General features: G+C 39.5%; 2 protein-coding genes across 2 annotated transcripts in view; one reads left to right on the top strand and one right to left on the bottom strand.

The window, feature by feature from the left end:
* znrf1 (zinc and ring finger 1) overlaps positions 1–14,238 on the top strand; it is a 177,583-nt gene extending 163,345 nt beyond the window's left edge. The window contains exon 5 of the mRNA XM_049574526.1: positions 12,385–14,238. The gene's annotated coding sequence lies outside the window, so the exon portion shown is untranslated. The remainder of the gene's footprint in view (positions 1–12,384) is intronic.
* Positions 1–22,104, bottom strand: part of LOC125887559 (general transcription factor II-I repeat domain-containing protein 2-like) — a 476,753-nt gene that overhangs the window by 212,976 nt on the left and 241,673 nt on the right. The gene's annotated exons all lie outside the window — the stretch shown is intronic.

The raw sequence follows: 22,104 nt of genomic DNA, 5'->3' as shown, positions 1-22,104 counted from the left end.
TTAAGGTCTGAGACCCTGGTAAAATTTGTCTGAGAGCTCAAACTTGAGCCCAAACTGTTGCATGGTGCTTCTTTCCTGTTTTTCACTCTAAAATTGTACAAAACAAAAATAATACACTAATCTTGAATGTTGAAAAGCATGTTTCATCTTTAACCTAATGCCTTTTGGAGATCAGGTCATCTTCTATTCACTTAACTATTCACACACAGTAAAAGAAATTTTGACCAAGGGTGCCCAAACTTGGATGCCACTGTGCCCTTTTTCTGTGATACACTCTTACACTTATATGCATTCAATTCAGTTCAGTTCAATTCAGTTTTATTCAAAAAACCCAATATCACAAATCACAATTTACCTCAGAGGCCTTTACAGCATATGGCATCCCTCTGTCCTTTGGACCCTCACAGTGGATAAGGAAAAACTCTCCAAAAAGACCCCTTTAACGGGGGGAAAAATGATAGAGACTTCATGAAGAGCAACTGAGGAGGGATCCCTCTTCCAGGATGGACATACGTGCAATAGATGTCGTACAGAACAGATCAACATGATAAATTTACAGTAATCCAAATGACAAAATGATACATAAAGAGTAGGGCTGTAGTCTCCTGGTCGACTAGTCGATTATTTGGTCGCTATGCTTTTGTCCGACCCAATTCTCATTGGTCGAATAATCGCTGTGTTATTTTCATAAGGAGAAAAGTGCTACATCAGCAGCTTTCCAGGATTAATCCATTATTTCCTGCGGCGGGGCGACAGGCTAAGTTACCTGTGAAAATGGGGGTGTTTTCAAAGAAAGTGACAGAAAGTTGAACACGCCCACCCTCATGCTCAGCGTCGCAGATGCAGACCTCCTGACTGTCTCTGTAAGCTGACACCATTTCCCTTAGTGGAAAGGAAGCTTGTATTCACTTGTATTTCACAAGCTATGTTTCCATCCAAAAGTGATTTGAATCATAGGAAAATGCGCATTTAAAAAAAAAAAAAAAAAAGGAATCCTGTGTTTCCATTAAATGTACGGACTTTGCTGAAAACTATGAACTTGCGCAAGTTCTCCATAGAACCGGAAACAAAACAAGTCTTGCATTCTTCTTCTTCTACGTTTTCCGGCAGTTGACAACCAGCTTGTAAATGCATTACCGCCTTCCCGACCCGGAGTGTGGATATCACCATGGAAAGAGGTGCGCTATGTCGTACTTAATTCGAACATAACTGTTTCCATCCCTGTTTTGCGAATCAGCATTTTTTCGAATCAACCAAAACCTGGATAAAGCGAGCGTATTTTAGTTTGTGCGAATCAGGGGATTTTAATTTGAATTTTGGCGTTTCCATCATAATTTTCAGATGCAATACTTCTAGATGCACATCTTAACAGGCTGATGGAAACATGGCTACAGATAAGAAACAACAAATTGTGAATTGTGACAGTAAAGCCTCCATTAAAAAAGCATTTTAAGTCGTGTGTGATTTAGCCTTCAGGGATTTATACTGCGGGATTTATCCTGGCTTCATATGAGCAGAGGTGCTCCTCGCTAGGCTTATATTTATACAATGTAAAACACCATAGGCTGGTGCTTATAACGTTAGCATGTTGTATTTGCTTGGAAAACGTGTTTAGTATAAGACAGCTGTTTTGTCGGTGAATGTTGTGAGTTGTAATGGAGCCAAATTATGTACCGTTACCTTTCTTACATGTTGTTGTTGTCCCTGACTTTATATGAGAAGAGGAAACTGTCTCTATTAAGCCATATTTAATGTGTGTTTTGAATCAACTATATAAATAAAGTTCGATTTGAACTAAACTTTACAGCACTTAACAGAGCCCTCCACCGTCGACTAGCGTTTTGGAGGTGTAACTGCAGAGTGACAGGCACACCACCGCAGAAGTAAAAATAACGTGCAGATTTTTTTTTTTCCCCACGTCTAATCGATTAGTTGAAGATTATGTGCGACTTTAGTCGACCAAGATTTTCTTTGGTTGACTACAGCCCTAATAAAGAGAGACAGAGCCAAAGAGAGAAGCAGGGCAAGCAGTAATGAAAATAGCTACTATAACATTAATTTTATTAATAATATTAATATATTAATATTATATTAATAATAACAGTAATTGTGTATATATATATATATATATATATATATATATATATATATATATATACATATATATATATATATTTAGGCAGGACCACGGCAGCAGCGCAACCACAACACATGATCCAGGCATAGCTGCGAGGGAACCTGCGAGACAGTGGAGCACGAAGGCTCCGGAGAAGAAGCATAGTTAGTGTCATGCAGTAAAGCCTAGTAGCGATATGCAGTAATAAGACCTGGATGTTAGCAAATGAAGAAGAACTAACTTTTCAAAAACTGAGGAGAGAGGGATTGAATCAAATAACATTTATTGTAGTTTCTCCCGCACAACATTAGGTCAGTTCAGCATAAGATTCAGAGGTCCCACAATATGGAATTCAAAACCTGCTATAATTACAAATTGCTCATCTATTTCACTACTTATATCAAGACTTAAATATACTTTGCTCGATAAATGTATTAGATAAATTCTGACTAAATAATACTGATATTGTGTATTGATGTTTTTATTATTATTATTGTTATTATCAATGTTGTTATTATTGTCATTGTTATTATCTTAGTAGTTGTTTGCTTTTGTTGCTGTAATTATTGTCTTTGTTGTTATTATTATTTCGTTATTAATGTCTTAATACTATGAAAATCGCATTGATTAATTTATTTCACTATGCTTTTGGCATGTTATGTTTAATTTAATCGTTTGGCTTGTGTTGTTTCATTTTAATGAAGTTCATGAGTTGAGGCCACATATAGGCCCATTTGGGTCTCTTGCCTCTTCTCAGCACCTTTACTTTTACCAGTGTATTTTTTTCCTTTCATGTTAAAAATAAATAAATAAGGGAGTTCTACATCATTCACCTGCAATCCTGTGGAACTCCTCCTTGATGACCCTCACAGGTTTATGTCCAGGGAACACAACAAAAGAGTTTAATAGACGTTTCAGAGCTAGGGACACTTTTCTCACAGCTCTGCAGACAGTAGCCTTACTGATATTTTCTGCATTTCCGATATTATACAGAAAACTCCCGTTTGCAAAAAAACGAAGAGCAACACAAAGAATCTAGGTAGATGAAAGTGCACATCCACGGTTGGTGACTTTGGTTATGTCACGACGGATGAGGTTATGGATATAAATGACAGACTGTGATGTGAAACGGTACCGTTAAAAAAGAAAATGTTCTGGAAATGATAATACGTTAATTCTGGGCCTGTGAATAATCTCCTGACAAATGCGTAACTCCCTCCTCAGTAACACTGCCTCTTCGTCCACAGGGTCCTCCAAGAACGGACATGCCATGGTCGAAAAAAGTAGATTTAGAACTAGAACACACTTCAGGATCTGACTTTACCTTGAGGACAGATGATCAAACTCGCTGAAACCCGCGCGACACTAAACGAATGAATGAAAGAATCACACTGCATGTGTGGCGTAAGAGGGAGGAGACAGCTAGAAACTCGAGGTTCATTGAAGAAAACCTGCTCCCGACCAGGTTAGGTTCACAGAGTCAGTTGCCATAGTAACTGACACCGACCTTCAGTTACCTCTCTTTCTGAAACAGGCTGGAGTTACTCCACTTTCTCTGGTTTTAGTTACCTCTCCTTTTGCGGTCGTAAAATCTGAGCTTTGCACACACAGGGCTTGCGGACGTCCGCTTTGAGTCCGCACAGACCTCCGCAGAATCCGTTCCATGTACGTTCCGCCCAAGTATGTTCGGGCCTTAACACAAAGGAGTCTGAGGGAATTGCATTTGGTTCACCACTGACTCTCATAGCATTGCTATTTTTATCCAGTATGAAAAAATACCATAAATACCTGGAGGTAATGATAGAGGATTTGTCTTGGAAAGCCCACTTTGAATGTGACTACAAAAGGAAAAAAACAAAAAAAAAAATTTTCTCTGCTGCCTTAGGTCTTTTGGGGTACGTAGAAAAATTCTTCTTATGTTTTATGTCATAAGGGTTCCTTGAGGGAAGCCTGAAACAAATGTCCAATTGGATGAACTGATTAGAATTTGTGTTTTTGGCCATAACTCATACTCTAATTATAACAAAATTTCATTACATAGGATAAAATAATGAAGTGATGACATTTTATATCCAAAAGGTCAAAAGTCAACTTCACTGCGACATCATAATGTTCTGCAATAAACTCAATGTATATATCTCATATCTCAGGAACAGAAGGGGAGACATTTGGTCAGATACTGAATTGGTGACACTCATCTTGAGTTAACTCAAGAGTTAACTAGCTAAAGAGACAAATGCAAATGCACACTGAAGGGTCTTGAATGTCGTTAAATGTATGTATCTTTGTTTCCTGTCTTAAATGATTGTCCTTGTGATGTTCCAAATAGAGCTGCTGTGAAACATTTTCATTTCATCTGACAACAAAAGTATCAGTATCAAAGTATTGTCATCTAAGCCAGTGGTTCTCAACCTTCTTCCTTCTGGGGCACTTTTTCTATCATTGAATAAACTGACATATTTATGGCTACATTATAATATATTCAATCATAACAGTAACAGTACAGAATAAGTGATAAACTGTACAAGTAACCCAAAGAGTAAGTACTTTCACTGCAGGAAGTTTGTGTGATTTGGATGAATTTTTTTTTCAACTTATTTTATTTCCTTTTATCAAGTGCAGTCGTACAGTACAATCAGCTTTTCAGACACTTATAGTAGTACAGGCATAAATGCATAAAAGTTAAGGGTCTGTCCATGGGCTTTGGCCTTCCATCAATGTCCATATCCATTATCCATATATCCATTGTCCATATATCCATTATTTCAAGAGGGAATGGGAGGAAGAGAGAGAGAGAGAGAGAGAGAGAGAGAGAGAGAGAGAGAGAGAATAAAGATAAAATAAAATAAATGAATAAAATTGTTCACATTTAAATGAGAAGAAAAATAGAATAATCATTCTCCCTTCCACTTGGACCATACTGGTCAGAGGGAAAGAAAATAAATAATTGGTGACCATTTAGACAAGAATACCTCTGTTTTTAGCTGTAACCTTGCTGTAATGTTTTCCATGTAGTAAACATCCTTAATCCTCTCCCTCCATTGTGTCACTGTGGGGGGCTGTGGATTCAGCCAGGAGACCGTGATCATCTTTTTGGCCACTAAAAGGAGAATTTTCAGTAATAATATCTGATTATTGTTTTCTAGATTTTCTGGCAATATGCCTAATAGAAAGTAAGATGGTTCTAATGGCACTTCTATATTTAAACTTTTTTTTTAATCTCTTTTTGTATGTCTTGCCAAGATAGTTTTGGGCAGTCCCAGAATATATGTGTATGGTCTCCCACCAGGCCACAGCCCCTCCAGCAATGATTGGAGGTGCCCCCAAATTTTGAAGAAACAAGAGGCGTCCTAAATATCTCATCTTAAATTTCCATTCGAATTCCTTCCAAGTGGGGCTGTTTGTTATCTTATGTCCCTCTCTATACATTCTCGGAAACCATCGGCTGTATTCGGCGTCTGACTTCTGGCAGACGGCGATACAACCTCTGGGGGCAGACCCCTGATTTTTTGGCATTCCAGTTTGATTTGGGCAGAGGAGGCGAAATTTCCATTTCCGACTTCCGTTTATATATAAGTAAATATGCTGAACCATTGTGATGGATTCAGAGTTTGCAGTGACGCCAATTATGTTCCGCTTTGTTAGTTCACCGCGCGGAGCGTTTAACCTGGCAACAACTGCAGCCGGCTCAAACGTGATTGGGCAATATCACGCGGACTACAAACAGCCTACAACCGGAAACCAGGGTTCTTCCACTCTTCTTCCGGAGGCAAGATCTCCGGGGTTTGCCTACAGACTCTACATTCATTGAATGTAGAGTCTGTATATAGAGATTACTCTCTACATGATAGCTCCCACTTTTCATCTGAAATTATTGTGTTCATTTCTAATTCCCACTTTTCCTTAACATCTGAACTATTGTCCATGGGATTGTCTTGTAGTATCTTATATATGTGTAATATAATCTTCTTTTCAATCGTTCCTTGAATTGTCAACATAAAGAAACTGTAAATAATGCGTCAACTGTAGGTACCTAAAAAAAATCACGAGTTGAGAGGTTATGTTTACGCTGAAGTTGTTCAAGGGACATTAGAACTCCTCCTTCAAACAACTGACCCAACACAATCAAACATTTTTCTTGCCATTTTTTGAACCCCACTTTTAGTTTGGATGGAAGAAAGTTGGTGTTATTTGCAATCGTCATTGCTCTAGATGTTGACATGGGGAGTTTCAACTTCCTTCTCACATTTGACCGTATTCTTAAGATGTTTTGTATCCACTGATTATCAATTTTATTTACCCTCCAGATATTTTTGTTCATAAATGGAATTGTGTCCAAAGGTATTTTTGGGCAATCATTCTGTTCCATCCCAACCCATATTGTGTCATTATCCTGAGATATCCATGCAACCACTGATGTAAGCTGGGCTGCCTCATAATATTTTTTCAGGTTGGGTAAAGTTAGCCCCCCCCCCCCCCCCCCCCCTTATCTTTTGAGATCTGCAATCTTTTAAACTTAACTCTGTATTTTGTTTTGCCATATAAATTTAGATAGCCATTTGTTAAATGTTTTAAAAGTAGAAGTAGGGACCTCTACTGGCAAAGATTGAAACATAAACAGCAGCCTTGGCAATATGTTAATTCGTATTGTTTCCACTCGTCCTATTAGTGATAGAGGCAGGACTTCCCATCTTGTAAGATCTGTTTTTATTTCACCCATCAGTTTCTCATAGTTAGCCTTAAATAACTGTTAAGTGTCAGGAGTGATAATGATTCCCAAATATCTGAACCCTTGATTAGACCAGTGGAATTTGAATTTTTCAGCTAGTTGTGTAGGCCAGTGTCCCACCAACATCATTGCCTCAGACTTTGATTGATTAATTTGGTAGCCTGACAGTTCTCCATATTCTTTTATATTTCTTATCAGTGCAGGGACAGAGGATATTGGGTCACTGATATATGTTAATATGTCATTGGCATAGAGTTAGATCTTATGTTCTGTTTCACCTCCATCCTTTATTCCCTTAATGCTCTCATTTTGCCTAATTAAAAATGCTAGAGGCTCAATATTTATAGCAAAGAGCAAGGGACTGAGACGGTCTCCCTGTCGGACACCCCTTTCAAGGTAAAAAAAAAAAAAAAGCTGAGCAGCATCCGTTCACTCTAATGCGTGATTTTGGGTTTGAATATATAACCCTTCCCCAATCCACAAATGTTGGGTGGAATCCCATAGCAGCTAATGTTTTATAAAGAAATTGCCAATTCACCATATCAAATGCTTTCTGTGCATCAAAACTGACTAACATTGAGTTTTATCTGTTTCTCTTTGCACATGTTATAATAGTTAAGGTTCTCCTTATATTATTTGCTCCCTGTCTGTCAGGGATGAAGCCTGTTTGGTCTGGGTTAATCAGTTTTGTTATAATCTTTTGTATCCTCCTTGCCAGAATAGTGGTTAGCAACTTTTGGTCATTACATAACAGGCTGATGGGTCTGTACCCCTCACAAAGTGTAGGGTCTTTCCTGTCTTTATGAATCACTGATATAATTGCCTCTGACCATGTACAGGGAGGATCGCTTTTGGAAAGAGCATAATTAAAAACTTTGGTGAGTATTGGTACTAGATCATCTATAAAGCATTTGTAAAACTCTCCAGGGAGTCCGTCCGTGCCTGGTGACCTTTTTTTTGTTTTGTTTTGTTTTTTCATGGCTTCTTGTATTTCAGTTTCTGTAATCTCTGCTACCATTTTCTGTGCTTCATCCTCTGACAGTGAGGTCAAATGTAAGTTGGTGAGAAATGTTTCAGTATTGTCACTTGTGTTTGATTTAGGCTCTTTGTACAGACTTTCATAGAAGGATGAAAAAGCCTCAGCTATTTCCTTTGAATGAGATACCATTGTTTTAAGTGTGGGGTGTACAATCCTAGGAACCACACGACTAGACTGAGCTTTACGGAGTTGAAAAGCTAACAAGCGACTAGCTCTGTTCCCCATCTCATAATATCTCTGTTTAGAGAATCTCAAGGCTCCTTCCGCTTTATATGTGAGAAGTTTATCTTCCTAGTTTCTTTTAATTCTGGTAGGGTGTTACGAGTGCCCGTATTTTTGTGTTCTATTTCTAATGGCTTTATTTTATTTTCTAACTTAATCTGTTCTGCCAGTCTTGTTTTCTATAATCTTGATGCAATCTGGATCACTTTTCCCCTACTGACTGATTTGGCTCCATCGCAAAAGATTGCTGGTGTTACCTCCCCATTGTCATTTGTCTCAAAATACTCTTTTAGGCTTTGTTTTAATTCCTGCACTACAGCTGTAGTGCAGGAATTACAGCTGTCCTGGATTCCTTTTTCTGAAGAAAAGGCTAGTGTCTTATTTATTAAGATTGCTACATCCCTTTTTTTTACCAAATGAAGCGTAATATACATGGCTTACCCATTCCCATTGTAATTTCTTTTGTTCTCCTTCTAACGGGAGTTTCCTGTAATAAAGCAATTGAGCATTGCATTTTCTTTAACTGGTTATATTTTTTTTTCCTTTTGATAGGATGATTCAACCCATGGACATTATAACAAGCTATGATCAGATTATTCATATGCTTATGGCAGTAAATTTACCACGGTCCCTTACTTTTGCTCTCAGCTTCAACATAAGACACCTGTATCTGAGACTCAGCATAGACTGCACATTTGTTACAAATACAAAATTAAGCTTTGAATATGTTAGAAGAAAAGAACTTACACACATGAAGAAACAAGAACTGACTTCCAAACACCAACTGATAGAACGAACCTCTAACTAATCAGTTTCTCTACATACGGAGAGTTGTAACAAAAATCTCTCACGTACACGTACACGTAGTGCTGTTGCAACTATCAAACAGCAAAGTTGTTGTAAGTGATGATTATTTTTACAAATTGCATTAGAAATTACTTTTATGTTCTACATATAGGCCCAGGTCACTAGGACCTCGCAGCAGTTATGGTATTTTCAGTTCTGTTGCTGTCATGCTGAAAATTTCTGACTTTAATTTGCGTTTTGTCGCCAAACCTTAATGTTGTTTTTTTTTTGTTTGTTTGTTTGTTTTTCAACATTTTATTTAAGTGTGGTCTTTCATTATGTTCAACATACAGTATAGACACCCATGGTCTGCAGAACCATACACTTTTCAGACTTCCTTTCTGGCATATCACTATTATTTCTGTTATCACAGCTTACTTTGTCTCTGGCTTTTATATTATTTGGTGGTTATACCTCAACATGTTTCCTTACTGCTTTCCTTTTCAACACTTTTTTCGCATCTATCATCTTCTACTAGTTTGTGGCTCCTTAGCTGTCTTTCCAGACATATTCCTACCACACATTTCTCATCAGAGTTGTGCTGTCTCATTCAGGACATATTTCTGTCATATACTTAACTATGCACATATCCATAGTGTTTCACATTTTGCTTTATGCATGTTTCTCTAGCTACACACTAATCACCAAAGACTTTCCACATTTTTATTAATATGTTCACATAAATAATAAATAAATAATAATAAATATTCTTTTACTATAAAAACTCGTCTCTCCTGATTGAAATTAAGCTCGGTGTAAGTTCAATCAGGAAGACATTCTCTGTGTTCATCCTTTACATTTCTCTCCATCCCACTCTCACTACTCCCTCTAATCAGCTGAGTATGGGTGTTCATTCTTCTAGTTATCCAATCAAACTTTGCCACAATTTCTCTCAGCCAATCAAGACGCCACTGCAATATTTCAAATCTGCTCTCTTTTCTGCTGCTGTCAGCCATCATTTTAGACAGAACCTTCATGCCCTCCTTCATCTCATACACCTCCAGCCATCATATCCAGTGTCCAGGACAAATTCAACAAAGGCTCATTCCTCTACAAACCCAGATCATCAGCACTTCTCCATCTTCCTCTCATCTCATCTTCACCACCTTTACCACCACCAGCGTCTAGAGACTCACTACTTAAGCATTGCCTGAAATCTGGCCTGCCTACTGATAGGCTAAAATTTACTCACATGCGTAACAAACTTGTACAGTCCTTGAGAAAGGCCAAAGCAAATTTTTTTATTTCCATAATCAAGGGCGCAAAGGACAACGGGAAGAAGGTGTGGCAAACTTTGAATAAACTATTAGGTAAGGATATCAAACACGAAACAAACACTCTTGAACTAAAAATTGATAATGTTATGGTGAAGGATCATGCAAGAATTGCAACCACTTTTAACAATTATTTTTTATACAATGTGACTGAAATAACAAGACTTTTTACTCCTTCAACTATTGTACCCCGCTTGATCAGTGATGAGCAGCCCATTTTTCAGCTGGCAAATATAACAAAGTCACAAAGATCATTGGAGCACTCAAATGTTCCAAAACAAAAGATGTACACGGTATCAAACACAAACTTCATAAAGACACATTCTCATGCATTACTCAAACCCATTACCCACTTGGTTAACTTCAATTAACCAAAACAAAGTCCTGCCAGCCTGGAAGGTGGCCACGGTGACTCCCATTTCTAAATCTGGCTTCAAAACACAGGAGGCCAACTACAGACCAATCAGTATATTGCCAATTATTTCCAAGGTAGCTGAGAAATGGGTAGCGAATCAACTGATCGAACATCTGGATGAAGGTCTCACTCCATTACATCCCATGCAGTTTGGCTTCAGGGCACACCATTCCACTGAGTCAGCCAATTGTATGTTCACTGAAAAAATTAAGTGTCTGTTGGATAAATTTCTGTGTGTTGGTGCTGTAAGAAGGCATTTGACACCGTTGACCACCAGGTACTCACATTTTTTAACTTCTCTAACACCAGGCAATGGTTCATATCTGTCAAGCAGAGCTCAATGTGTAACTGTTGACGGGGTCAAATTGCCTTTTCCCACTACAACAGTTGGTGTCCGTCAGGGTTCGATCCTTGCACCTTTGTTATTTTCACTGTACATAAATGACCTCCCAGATGTGTGCCCAGACCTTAAAGTCCAGATGTATGTGGACGACGCAGTCATTTTCACACACGGTTCAAACTCTGTCATTACCTCCAACAAACTCACAAATGCTTTAACTAAGGTACAAGACTGGCTTAATAACAACTGCCTTATGGTCAACACAAAAAAAACAGTGTGTATGACACTCACAAAGCGACCAGTAGAGCAGAACAGATCAACATATTAATTGGAGAAGAGGAACTTGAATTGGTAACCCAGTTCAAGTACCTTGGTATCACATTAGCCACGAATCTCACATTTAATAAACACATCAAAAAAGTGACCAACACAATAAGATTCAGCCTGCAAAATTTCAAACAAATCAGGCCCCCTCATCTCGTCTGATGCTGCTAAATCTTATCTCCACTGCATGATTCTGTCTCATATTGAATACTGTTTTGTGATATGGTCGTTTTCTGGAGTCATCACACTGAAACCTGTTGAAGAACTCTACAAAAAAGCCATCAAGGTATTCGCCAAAAAAACATATTCCTCACATCACTGTCCAATTCTTAGGAGGTACAATTTCTTGAGTTTTGAATATTTTAAAACTTTTAAATACAGCTGTCTCATCTATAAATCCCTCAACGGGCTGGCTCCTCCCCCACTGGAGGATTTTTTTAAATGGAGAGACAACACGCTCAGTACCAGCTGCAAGGCGCAGTTCAGATGAACCTTTATAGGCCAAAATTCCCTTACTGTAAAGGGCAGTGCAGATTGGAAAGGTCTCCCAACCTCAATCAGAGACAGTCCCAGTCTCACTACTTTCAAAAAACAGCTTAAAGGATGACTATTGACTCATCAAATCTGCACCCATGAATGAAACATTGATCAGCCCTCTCATACAGTTCTCTACTGTAGCCCCTTGTTGAATCTATTGTATAACTGCTGCTAATACTGTTGTGAACTTTATATGTTGTTGAATTAACTGTTATTTATGGTATGTCTGTCTGTCTTTTAATGTGAGGACTACGGATGGAAATTAGCTTCTAGCTAATCCGGCATATTTACATGACGTCATGTATTTGTACCGATTGTTCATTAATATGCATTGTCCTCTTCAAATAAACAAAAACTGAAACTGAAACCCCCTGTGAAGCTTGGGCTGCCCAGGTTGGAAACCACTGATCTATGCCACTAAAACCATTTTTCATCTATTAATTTGTTGTTTGATCAACCATTTATAACTCAAAGTATTGCATCCCCCCCCCCCCGTCTGTCCCTCTGTCTTTTCCCCAACTCCTTTTCCTCTCTGTCTTCAGGACATCTCGTGGTCCTGCCATGGATATCTGGACACCAACGCAACCAAATCTGTTGAAACAATCAAAGCAATCAACACATACTCATCCTGTCAGAATCCATCATCCTAACCAAGATAATTATTCCTTGTGAACTGAACCCAAAAAACGTGACTGACAAACCATCGTACATTAAAGGGACCCTCCCAAGCCTTCCATTGTACGTTTGCTGATGAGACTGCTTATCCCCCCCCCCCCCCCCCACACACACACACACACACACCCCTCCTTCCCTCCCCTCTCCAGGCTAAAAGAGGCTTCATCAGCCTCAACTCCCCCTCCAAGTCAAGCAGCCAGTTGCCTCCCTGACATGCTCAGGTCAGTGCAGGCCTCCAGCAGCTAGCCCTCCATCTTGTATCTGGATCCAGGCTTGTCAGTCATTAGGTCCAGCCCTTCCATGGCCTTAACTGGGGAGAGGAGAGGAAGCAGAGCAGGGAGGGGGCAGGAGGGAAGAAGAAAGAAGGAAACCACACAGTCGGGAGGGAAGATGACGGGTATGAGAAGGAGGAGGAAACCAACAAAAGGAGGATTGTTAAACTGCAGAAGCTTGCTTTGGGATCAGACATTTACATTATTCGGTGGGCCTCTCATCTCTCACAAAAGGACTCCAACTTGGTGATGTCCTCTCATAACAGACTGGGTCCCAGTGTGCTTCTTTCTCATAGTTCTGTGCCCTTCCTTGCCAATTTGACTCATAGTAATCAAATCAAAAGTCCCCAAAATGCTTCTTAGATTTGGTTTGTGCACACCTGAGCAGGCAAGAACAAATTGGGATGTCATCTTGTTTTGTATGTACATGATGGGGAGGGGTGTCTAAAGATGGACTTGTGGTGGAGAGGAGCGGTCTGAGCATTCTCCCTTCTGACTGGGAGGGAAGGGGGGGCAGCAGTGTAGTTTATGCTCCTACTGTGTAATATGTGTGTGTGGGATGCTCCAGTGTCAGGCTCCACCTGGTATGTGTATGTACACTTTGTGTGTGTGTGTGTGTGTGTGTGTGAGCGTGAGCCTGCAACTGTGTCAACATAGCTTTTGCTGAAGCCTAATATGTGTGTGTGTGTGTGTGTGTGTGTGTGTGTGTGTGTGTGTGTGTGTGTGTGAGAGAGAGATAGAGACAGACAGCGTGGAAGGTCAGTGTAGAGGGCTGACTGGGACAGTGCTGTGTGCGTGTGTGCGTATGTGTGTGTGTGTGTGTGTGTGTGTGTGTGTGTGAGAATGTCTGTGTGTCTGTGTATTGAAATGTTTACAGTCTAGATGTCCATGTTCCCTGTGTGTGACTGGCAGTGCTCCCTTTACTTTGCTGATGTTTACAGCTACAGAGAAATGACATGACATATTGTAAATGTCACACCTAACCTCTCTTGGTTCTTTCTTTTTAGATCTGCCAGAGTTTTCATGTGACCACGATAAGTCATTTTCTCGTGAGAGTCTCGAGTGCGAGAGCGTGTGTGTCTCCATGCATCTGACTGTTTGTGCATGTGTTTTTGAGTGTGTGATTCAAAAGGCGCCTGTTGGTCTATGTTACTGTCGGTTCCCCACGTTGTGTTTCTGCTAGAGTAGGTCTGGCTGACTGCTACTGGAGATGCAAGCCACTCAGACCTGAAAAGGAGTAGTCCCACTGTGGATCCACTGGACGGGGCTTATTTATTCATTTCTTCATATTTAACAATATTTGTTTAATATTCCTATCATGTGAGGTGTTACCCACTCTTCAGAATGCCAAGAGCCGATGTATGAAGACTTCTATAAACCAACATACAAACAAACTGCATTTACAAAGCTACTGTAAACAAATGGTGGAATAAATTGTGCTAGATGACAGATTTGCATTAACTTTCCTTCTGTGAGCCACATACAAATGATACAAACTGAGCAGCACTGTGTTTCCCATCAACAGGTTTCCCATATATATATATATATACATATAGATATAGAGATAGATAGATAGATAGATAGATAGATAGATAGATATGCAAAATATAAAATTGAAATAACAAAACCATTCATCATCTCTTAACATGCAGAACACCCAGGACATCCTACAATGACAGTATTTTAAAACATGCAACATGCAAGCTCATAATACAAGACATAAACAAATACAATGAGCACAGACATAAAAAGCATGCACAGTATATAAAATAAAGCTGTCTGACCTGGCAAACACACAATAAAAGATATGCATGCAGGTACATGAAGGCAGACTGACAATAGCAAGATAGCGACAGGTGACAGCAAGGGGAGTTCAATACAGACAAACTGAGAACAAAAAGGTGTAACTGAGTTTTAGTGCTGAAAGATCTGAGTGCTAATTAACCATTTCTTTAAATGAACTGTATGTGTCCAGTTCCCTTGTAGTTGCTGGGACTGAGTTTCATTCTGCTGCAGCTTTAACAGAATGCAGACTGACTGAAAGCACTTTTCCTGAGTGGGATAATGCAATCCCCTTTTGCTGCACCTCTTGTGAGTCGGTGTGCAGTTGTTCTTATATTGACAAACTTCCTGAGCGGAGGAGAAGTCAAGCCATATATAATCTTATACAACAGACAAACATCTACATATTTAACCATGTTGTCCCAACTCAACAAGTTCCATTTATTCAATATTGAGCAATGATGAAAATGTACTGATTTCTTGTCAAGGATTTTAAGTGTTTGTTTATACAGAGACTGTAATGGTTTCAGAGTAGTGGTGCTAGCCTGCGACCAGGGGCCTGTATTACGAAGCAGGATTAATGTCTTAGCAAGGTAACTTCAGGGTTAACCCTGGGTTTTTGGTCTCACAAAGCCGGTTCAGTTCTTATCGGGGTTGTTCAAAAAGATTGTTCAAAAAGGAGTGGAAAGAAGTCGAAATTTCATCCCACCCCTTCATAAGAAAGAAACTGACCATTTGCGGACACTTAATAGCACCATTAATTAGTGCCAACATTTTTTTGTTGTTGGAGGAAATGATCCCTGTTAAAGAGAATGGGCCTAATTGACAGCTTTGCTGCTGGAAATGTGGAAAGTAGCCTATCATGTCCACACTTCATGTGTTTGAGGGATTTTCCTTTTTGTTTTTTAAAGAGGGAGACTAGATATATTTTTGCGCAGCTGTTAATTTCTAACACAGCTCAATATCAGGATGATTTTATTCAGACTATCAATTTGGTGTTGATATGATTTAATTGTGACGTCAGCTTTAAGCTTTATTGTAGCATATATAAAGTTATGACAAAGAAGACCAGTTTATCAGACGCAATGATGTTAGACGATAATTGTATTATACACACAATTCATCTGCACAGCATTGATTTCATGGGATTCAAGGGTGTGATCAGTGTCAGATATACAGGTACAGGTACTGTAGCTACTTGAACCAGTGATGAGTAATTTAACCTACACATAATTTTATTTGCTACCTTGTTTTGTCTTGATTTTTCCCTCTCTCCTCCTCTATTTCTTCTTTCCTGACCCGTTTTTTTTTTCTTGTCTATTATGTGATTTCATTGATGTTTTGACAGGGGAATTTCTTTGTTAAGCTTTTAGTGGCTTCTAACCTGTCCGGCACTTTTCTTTTTTTAATCTTGTAAATTTTATACTGTCTGTTTTTAACATTATGTGCAAATAAACTAATCTAAACTAAAGCTAAACATTATTCATCCCGTTATGCGTTGCCACGCATGTTTCCTCCTCCTGCAGCTGCCACGGTGTTGGCCTTTTCTTTAATGTTGCTTTTCTCCTCCTCATATTTTAGTAGAATTAATCTCTGATCCTCACGAGAAATACTTTTTTTTCCTCACATACGGCGCTCTGTCAGGACATTCAGTGACACTCAGTGACGCTGCGCTTCTCTCATGATTGTGATTGGTCCGCTGCGTACGCGTTCACGGTTCTTGATAAAGCAACTCTGGGTTGAGTTACCGAGTTGATATCCAGCGTGGTGATACCGATTATCCTGATTGCCATTGTTAGGGTTAGTCAACCCAGGATAGGTCTGGCTAACCCAGGAAAGGTTGATTTCGCTTCGTGATACAGGCCCCTGGTTGTTAAACATCTTAAACATCTTAGCTGCATCTGTTGACATAAATTGTGAGTAAACCTGAAGTTTGAAATATTGAATCTGACCCAGTTACAGACTTTCACCTTTTGTCAGGCTTGAAAGAGAGATTAGAGTCAGTCAGAACTCCGAGGTACTTGTATTTGGATACAACCTGTAGCCTTTCTCCTGCTACAAAGACATCTGGCTTTACACTAGAACTGTTTGTCTTGGTGAAAAACATGCATACCGTTTTCAACACATTTAGCAGCTGATTGATGATTCTGTACTCTGACACACTGAGATCTATTTAATAGATTTCAACCATTTAAGTGTAGATAAAGGTGAAGATAAAGGTAGATAACTTTGACATGAGGATTTTATGATTGAGATTCCTGAGATCAAGAAACAGAGCTCCAACAACACCACCTTTATCCAATAGAGATTTTATTTTTTCTGTGAAAAAACAGCTGGCTGTCTCAGTTGAATAATTGGCTCTGAAACCAAATTGCATGGGGTGCAGGGTATAGGAGCTACTATTCAGATGGCAGATGATTTGCTCAGCTACTCTCTACAACCTTTGACACTGTAGGTAGGATGCTGATAGGCCTGTAGTTACAAGTGGAGAAGGGATCTCCATTTTTGAATACTGGTACAACAACAGCTGCCTTCCAAACACTTGGAAACATTCCCAGAGATATAGAGAGGTTAATTAGTTTGATAATAGGGTTGGTTAGTGTTGTACTAAGCTCTTTGAGCATAACTGCATCCATACCAAATATATTCTTTGCTTTGGGTGGTTTAAGAGATGTAATAGTTTTCATAACCTCTGTTTCAGTGACATTACTTATGCTAAAAGCTGGCTCCATTGTATTTACTGGACAAACATTTAAGCTCTCAGGTGAAAAACATCATGCAATGCTAGCTACAGAATCGATAAAGTAGTGGTTGAAAGCTTCTGCTACTTCAGCTGGATTGTTTGTAAGCTTTCCATTTACTTTAAATTCAAGCAGCTTCCCTTCTTTATTGTGATTTCCCATGAGTTTTTTTTACTGGTCCCAGATCATTTTAGAATTACCTCTTGCCTTTTCAATTATAGTCCGGAAGAAATCTTTCTTAGCTTTTCTTAATCTCTTAACCACCTTGTTTCTTAACATAGCAAAGTGTTGTCTATCATGACTCAATTTAGTTTTAATTGCAGTTTTTAAGGCAAGATCCCATTCTTTCAATAGTTTTGAGATACAGTACAGGCCAAAAGTTTGGACACACCTTCTCATTCAATGTGTTTTCTTTATTTTCATGACTATTTACATTGTAGATTCTCACTGAAGGCATCAAAACTATGAATGAACACATGTGGAGTTATGTACTTAACAAAAAAAGGTGAAATAACTGAAAACATGTTTTATATTCTAGTTTCTTCAAAATAGCCACCCTTTGCTCTGATTACTGCTTTGCACACTCTTGGCATTCTCTCCATGAGCTTCAAGAGGTAGTCACCTGAAATGGTTTTCCAACAGTCTTGAAGGAGTTCCCAGAGGTGTTTAGCACTTGTTGGCCCCTTTGCCTTCACTCTGCGGTCCAGCTCACCCCAAACCATCTCCATTGGGTTCAGGTCCGGTGACTGTGGAGGCCAGGTCATCTGCCGCAGCACTCCATCATTCTCCTTCTTGGTCAAATAGCCCTTACACAGCCTGGAGGTGTGTTTGGGGTCATTGTCCTGTTGAAAAATAAATGATCGTCCAACTAAACGCAAACCGGATGGGATGGCATGTCACTGCAGGATGCTGTGGTAGCCATGCTGGTTCAGTGTGCCTTCAATTTTGAATAAATCCCCAACAGTGTCACCAGCAAAACAGCCCCACACCATCCTCCTCCTCCATGCTTCACAGTGGGAACCAGGCATGTGGAATCCATCCGTTCACCTTTCTGCGTCTCACAAAGACACGGTTGGAACCAAAGATCTCAAATTTGGACTCATCAGACCAAAGCACAGATTTCCACTGGTCTAATGTCCATTCCTTGTGTTTCTTGGCCCAAACAAATCTCTTCTGCTTGTTGCCTCTCCTTAGCAGTGGTTTCCTAGCAGCTATTTGACCATGAAGGCCTGATTCGCGCAGTCTCCTCTTAACAGTTGTTCTAGAGATGGGTCTGCTGCTAGAACTGTGTGGCATTCATCTGGTCTCTGATCTGAGCTGCTGTTAACTTGCGATTTCTGAGGCTGGTGACTCGGATGAACTTATCCTCAGAAGCAGAAGTGACTCTTGGTCTTCCTTTCCTGGGTCGGTCCTCATGTGTGCCAGTTTCGTTGTAGCGCTTGATGGTTTTTGCGACTCCACTTGGGGACACATTTAAAGTTTTTGCAATTTTCCGGACTGACTGACCTTCATTTCTTAAAGTAATGATGGCTTTAGTTAGCTGATCGGTTCTTGCCATAATATGAATTTTAACAGTTGTCCAATAGGGCTGTCGGCTGTGTATTAACCTGACTTCTGCACAACACAACTGATGGTCCCAACCCCACTGATAAAGCAAGAAATTCCACTAATTAACCCTGATAAGGCACACCTGTGAAGTGGAAACCATTTCAGGTGACTACCTCTTGAAGCTCATGGAGAGAATGCCAAGAGTGTGCAAAGCAGTAATCAGAGCAAAGGGTGGCTATTTTGAAGAAACTAGAATATAAAACAGTTTTCAGTTTTATTTTTTTTTTTTGAGAATATTTGACTGTCCTCCTCACGGTCTATTCCCAACAGCAGATCATCCATTCAGTTTCTTGAACAGCTCTTTTAAAGTTCTCCTGCTTATTTTTTGGGATTCTGTGGGATTCATAATCTCTGACTAGAGGCCTAAATCGATTTTTGGTTAGTTTCCCTGCAACCAGAGTCAAATTATGGTCAGAGAGACCAGTTAACATATTAAAAGACTTCAAAATTTTCTCAGGTCTGTTGGTAAAAATTAAGTCAATCTGAGTCCTGGTGGAACAAGTTATTCTTGTGGGCACACTGATCACCTGCATGAGGTGATCAGTGTGCCCACAAGAATCACCTGCATGAGGTCAAAGTTATCAGGTATCTGTTTAAGATTCTTTCTAGATGATTTTTCCTCCCAATTTATGTTAAAATCTCCCATAATAATTACTTCTTTATTGAAATTACATTCATTTAATAGTTTCACAAATGTCTCATAGAAATTACTATTGGAGGAGGGAGGCTGATAAATTACAATAAGAGTAACAGACTTTTTTTTTTTTTGTACAGGGACAGCACACAATTAAAAGTAATTGCACCAGAGTTAGCTGGCAGCTAATTTACATCTATTGTCCCTGGGCAGGTAGACAAAAAAACAACAACCTCAAAACAACAAATACATAAATATATGAAATATACGGTACAATATATAAAAATCCATCAGTGTGAGATTAAATCATTATGATAAATACAATAAATATGTGGTGATAAACTAATATTTAGGCCAATGCATTCCAGTTCCTTACAGTTTGACCAATGGATTTCATTACACATACAATCTTTCACATAAATCATAAGTCCACCTCCTTTTGAGCCCATTCTGCCTTTCCTATAGATGTTTAAACCAGGCACTTATAATGCTGCTGATGGGGCATTTTTGTGAAGCCAGGTCTCAGATAAACAGAGGAAGTCTAAATTAGAGTACAGTAAAAGATGATGGACCTGATCACTTTGGGATTTAATGCTTCTGATGTTCAAGTGCCCACCTAAAAGACCCTTTGGTTTAGCTTTTGGATCCCAAACTGTCTTTGAGCGATTGGCAGTCTGAAAGACCTCCCACTTCCTGTTCTTTGAGGTTGCCGGATTTTCCTGTTTCCTGTTTACACTGTGCATAATTTTCCAACTAAACCAACTGAACCAAAATCAACAATGGTCGGAATACTCTGTAGTTTAGTCAGTACAATGTCTGCCTCGCTCCCCAACGCAGTCGAAACACAGACCCGCCGATAACCCTGTGACGCTACCGGCAACCAGGCTCGCCCCCTGCACCAACGATCCCCCAAGCCATGCCGCAACTCGGCCCGCTGGCATCCGTCACCTTCGGTCTGCGAAGCCCTTAACAGTCTGGCCGCTGCATCCGCCACACCAGCCCAAACACTCCAGGTATGCAGCACACTCCCAACAACGCCCGACGTGTGAAGGCGGTGAGAGGGGTTAGTAAATGTTGCTGCAATGTGTGGTTACAGGTGCACATCAGGCTACGCTGTAGGTACAGCATCGAATCAATGCAAAAGTATATCCACCCTTGAATCATATCTCACTTTCAACACAGTCTGAAATGTTCATGACATTCTAAAAGTTATTTTGGGATGAATGTTACGCATCAGGCTGTGTGTATTCTTGTTTCAATTCATCATTTTACCACATTTCCCAGAATGCCATTTGATAGTTAACAAGAGAGGGACTGTGAACATAGACTGTATAAAAATATGGACATAGTCACCGTGACACCGTGAAGCCTGGTTGCTTAAACACGCCCACCTTGCTTGACGCTGCTAAATTAGCTAAGGCTAACAAGCTAGGCTAACAAGCTACGCTACTTTGGCTAGCCCTGTGGTGTTGGCTGTTCCTACTTGGTGCCAGCTCCCTCACCAAACCTGAGGTAGGCTGAGTTTACCTGAAACTAACATTATACAACAAAACTTGAAATAGTGATTTAGCTGTTATTGAGATTACACAATCTTAAAAAATGCTTCAACATTTTTAAATATATAACGTTAATTTTGGTACGTTCATTTGCAACACTTGATTTTGTCGAGACTTGCAGTAATTTGGCCAGTTTTACAATGAATCAGCGTAACGTTTATTAAATACATATAACGAATAATTTCAAGCAAATCAGTTGACCTGAATTTAGATTTTCACGTAACTTTAGTTACAAGTTGTTTATTTGGATGTCACTTGATTATACTTTGAATAAGATAATGTTAATATACCATAAATGTTTTGTTGATACCAAACAAGAAATTCAAGTTAGTAGTTGAATTTGCAGTGTGCATAACGGCTGACATTGAAGATTATATCCTAGTACCCACACTGCTATTGCAAACAGCGTGCATATTTATGATTTTGACACTGATAAAAGTCCAAAGGGGACTGAACTTTACGTGTAACGTTAATGTTACTGTTATTGACAGCGCAGTGCGAGATTATCATCTAGAACATGATAAAGACATGTAGAAATTGCGAAAGAAAGGCAGTGTTATACTTGTTACAAGATGTTAATTTCTTTCAGTACATCACCGGTGTTGAGGTCATGGCCTGTGATGTCTCCACCATGCCTGCTACACACAGCAGACACTGTAAGTACCAATTTTGGCTACTTGACTTTAGACAGCTAATTAGGATCCGGGCAGGACACTACTGTAATCCTAGGTATTCTTCTTCTTCTTCTTCTTCTTCTTCTTCTTCTTCTTCTTCTTTCTTCTTCCGAGGAAATCATACTTCCCATGGGTGAAAACTCACCAAACTTTGCACAAAGGTCCAGTCTCATGCCAGATATCCTCAGCTGTAAACTCAAGTCAGTAGTCCTGATGGTGGCGCTACAGCAAGCGTCTAAAGTTCAAAACAAACAAATCAACCATACGTGCTACAACTTCACAACTTTCATCAAACTGTAGCCCCAATACTGAAGAAACTT

Source organism: Epinephelus fuscoguttatus, linkage group LG4, assembly GCF_011397635.1.
Source record: "Epinephelus fuscoguttatus linkage group LG4, E.fuscoguttatus.final_Chr_v1".
NCBI lineage: Eukaryota > Metazoa > Chordata > Actinopteri > Perciformes > Serranidae > Epinephelus > Epinephelus fuscoguttatus.
This window is presented reverse-complemented; position numbering and strand designations above follow the sequence as displayed.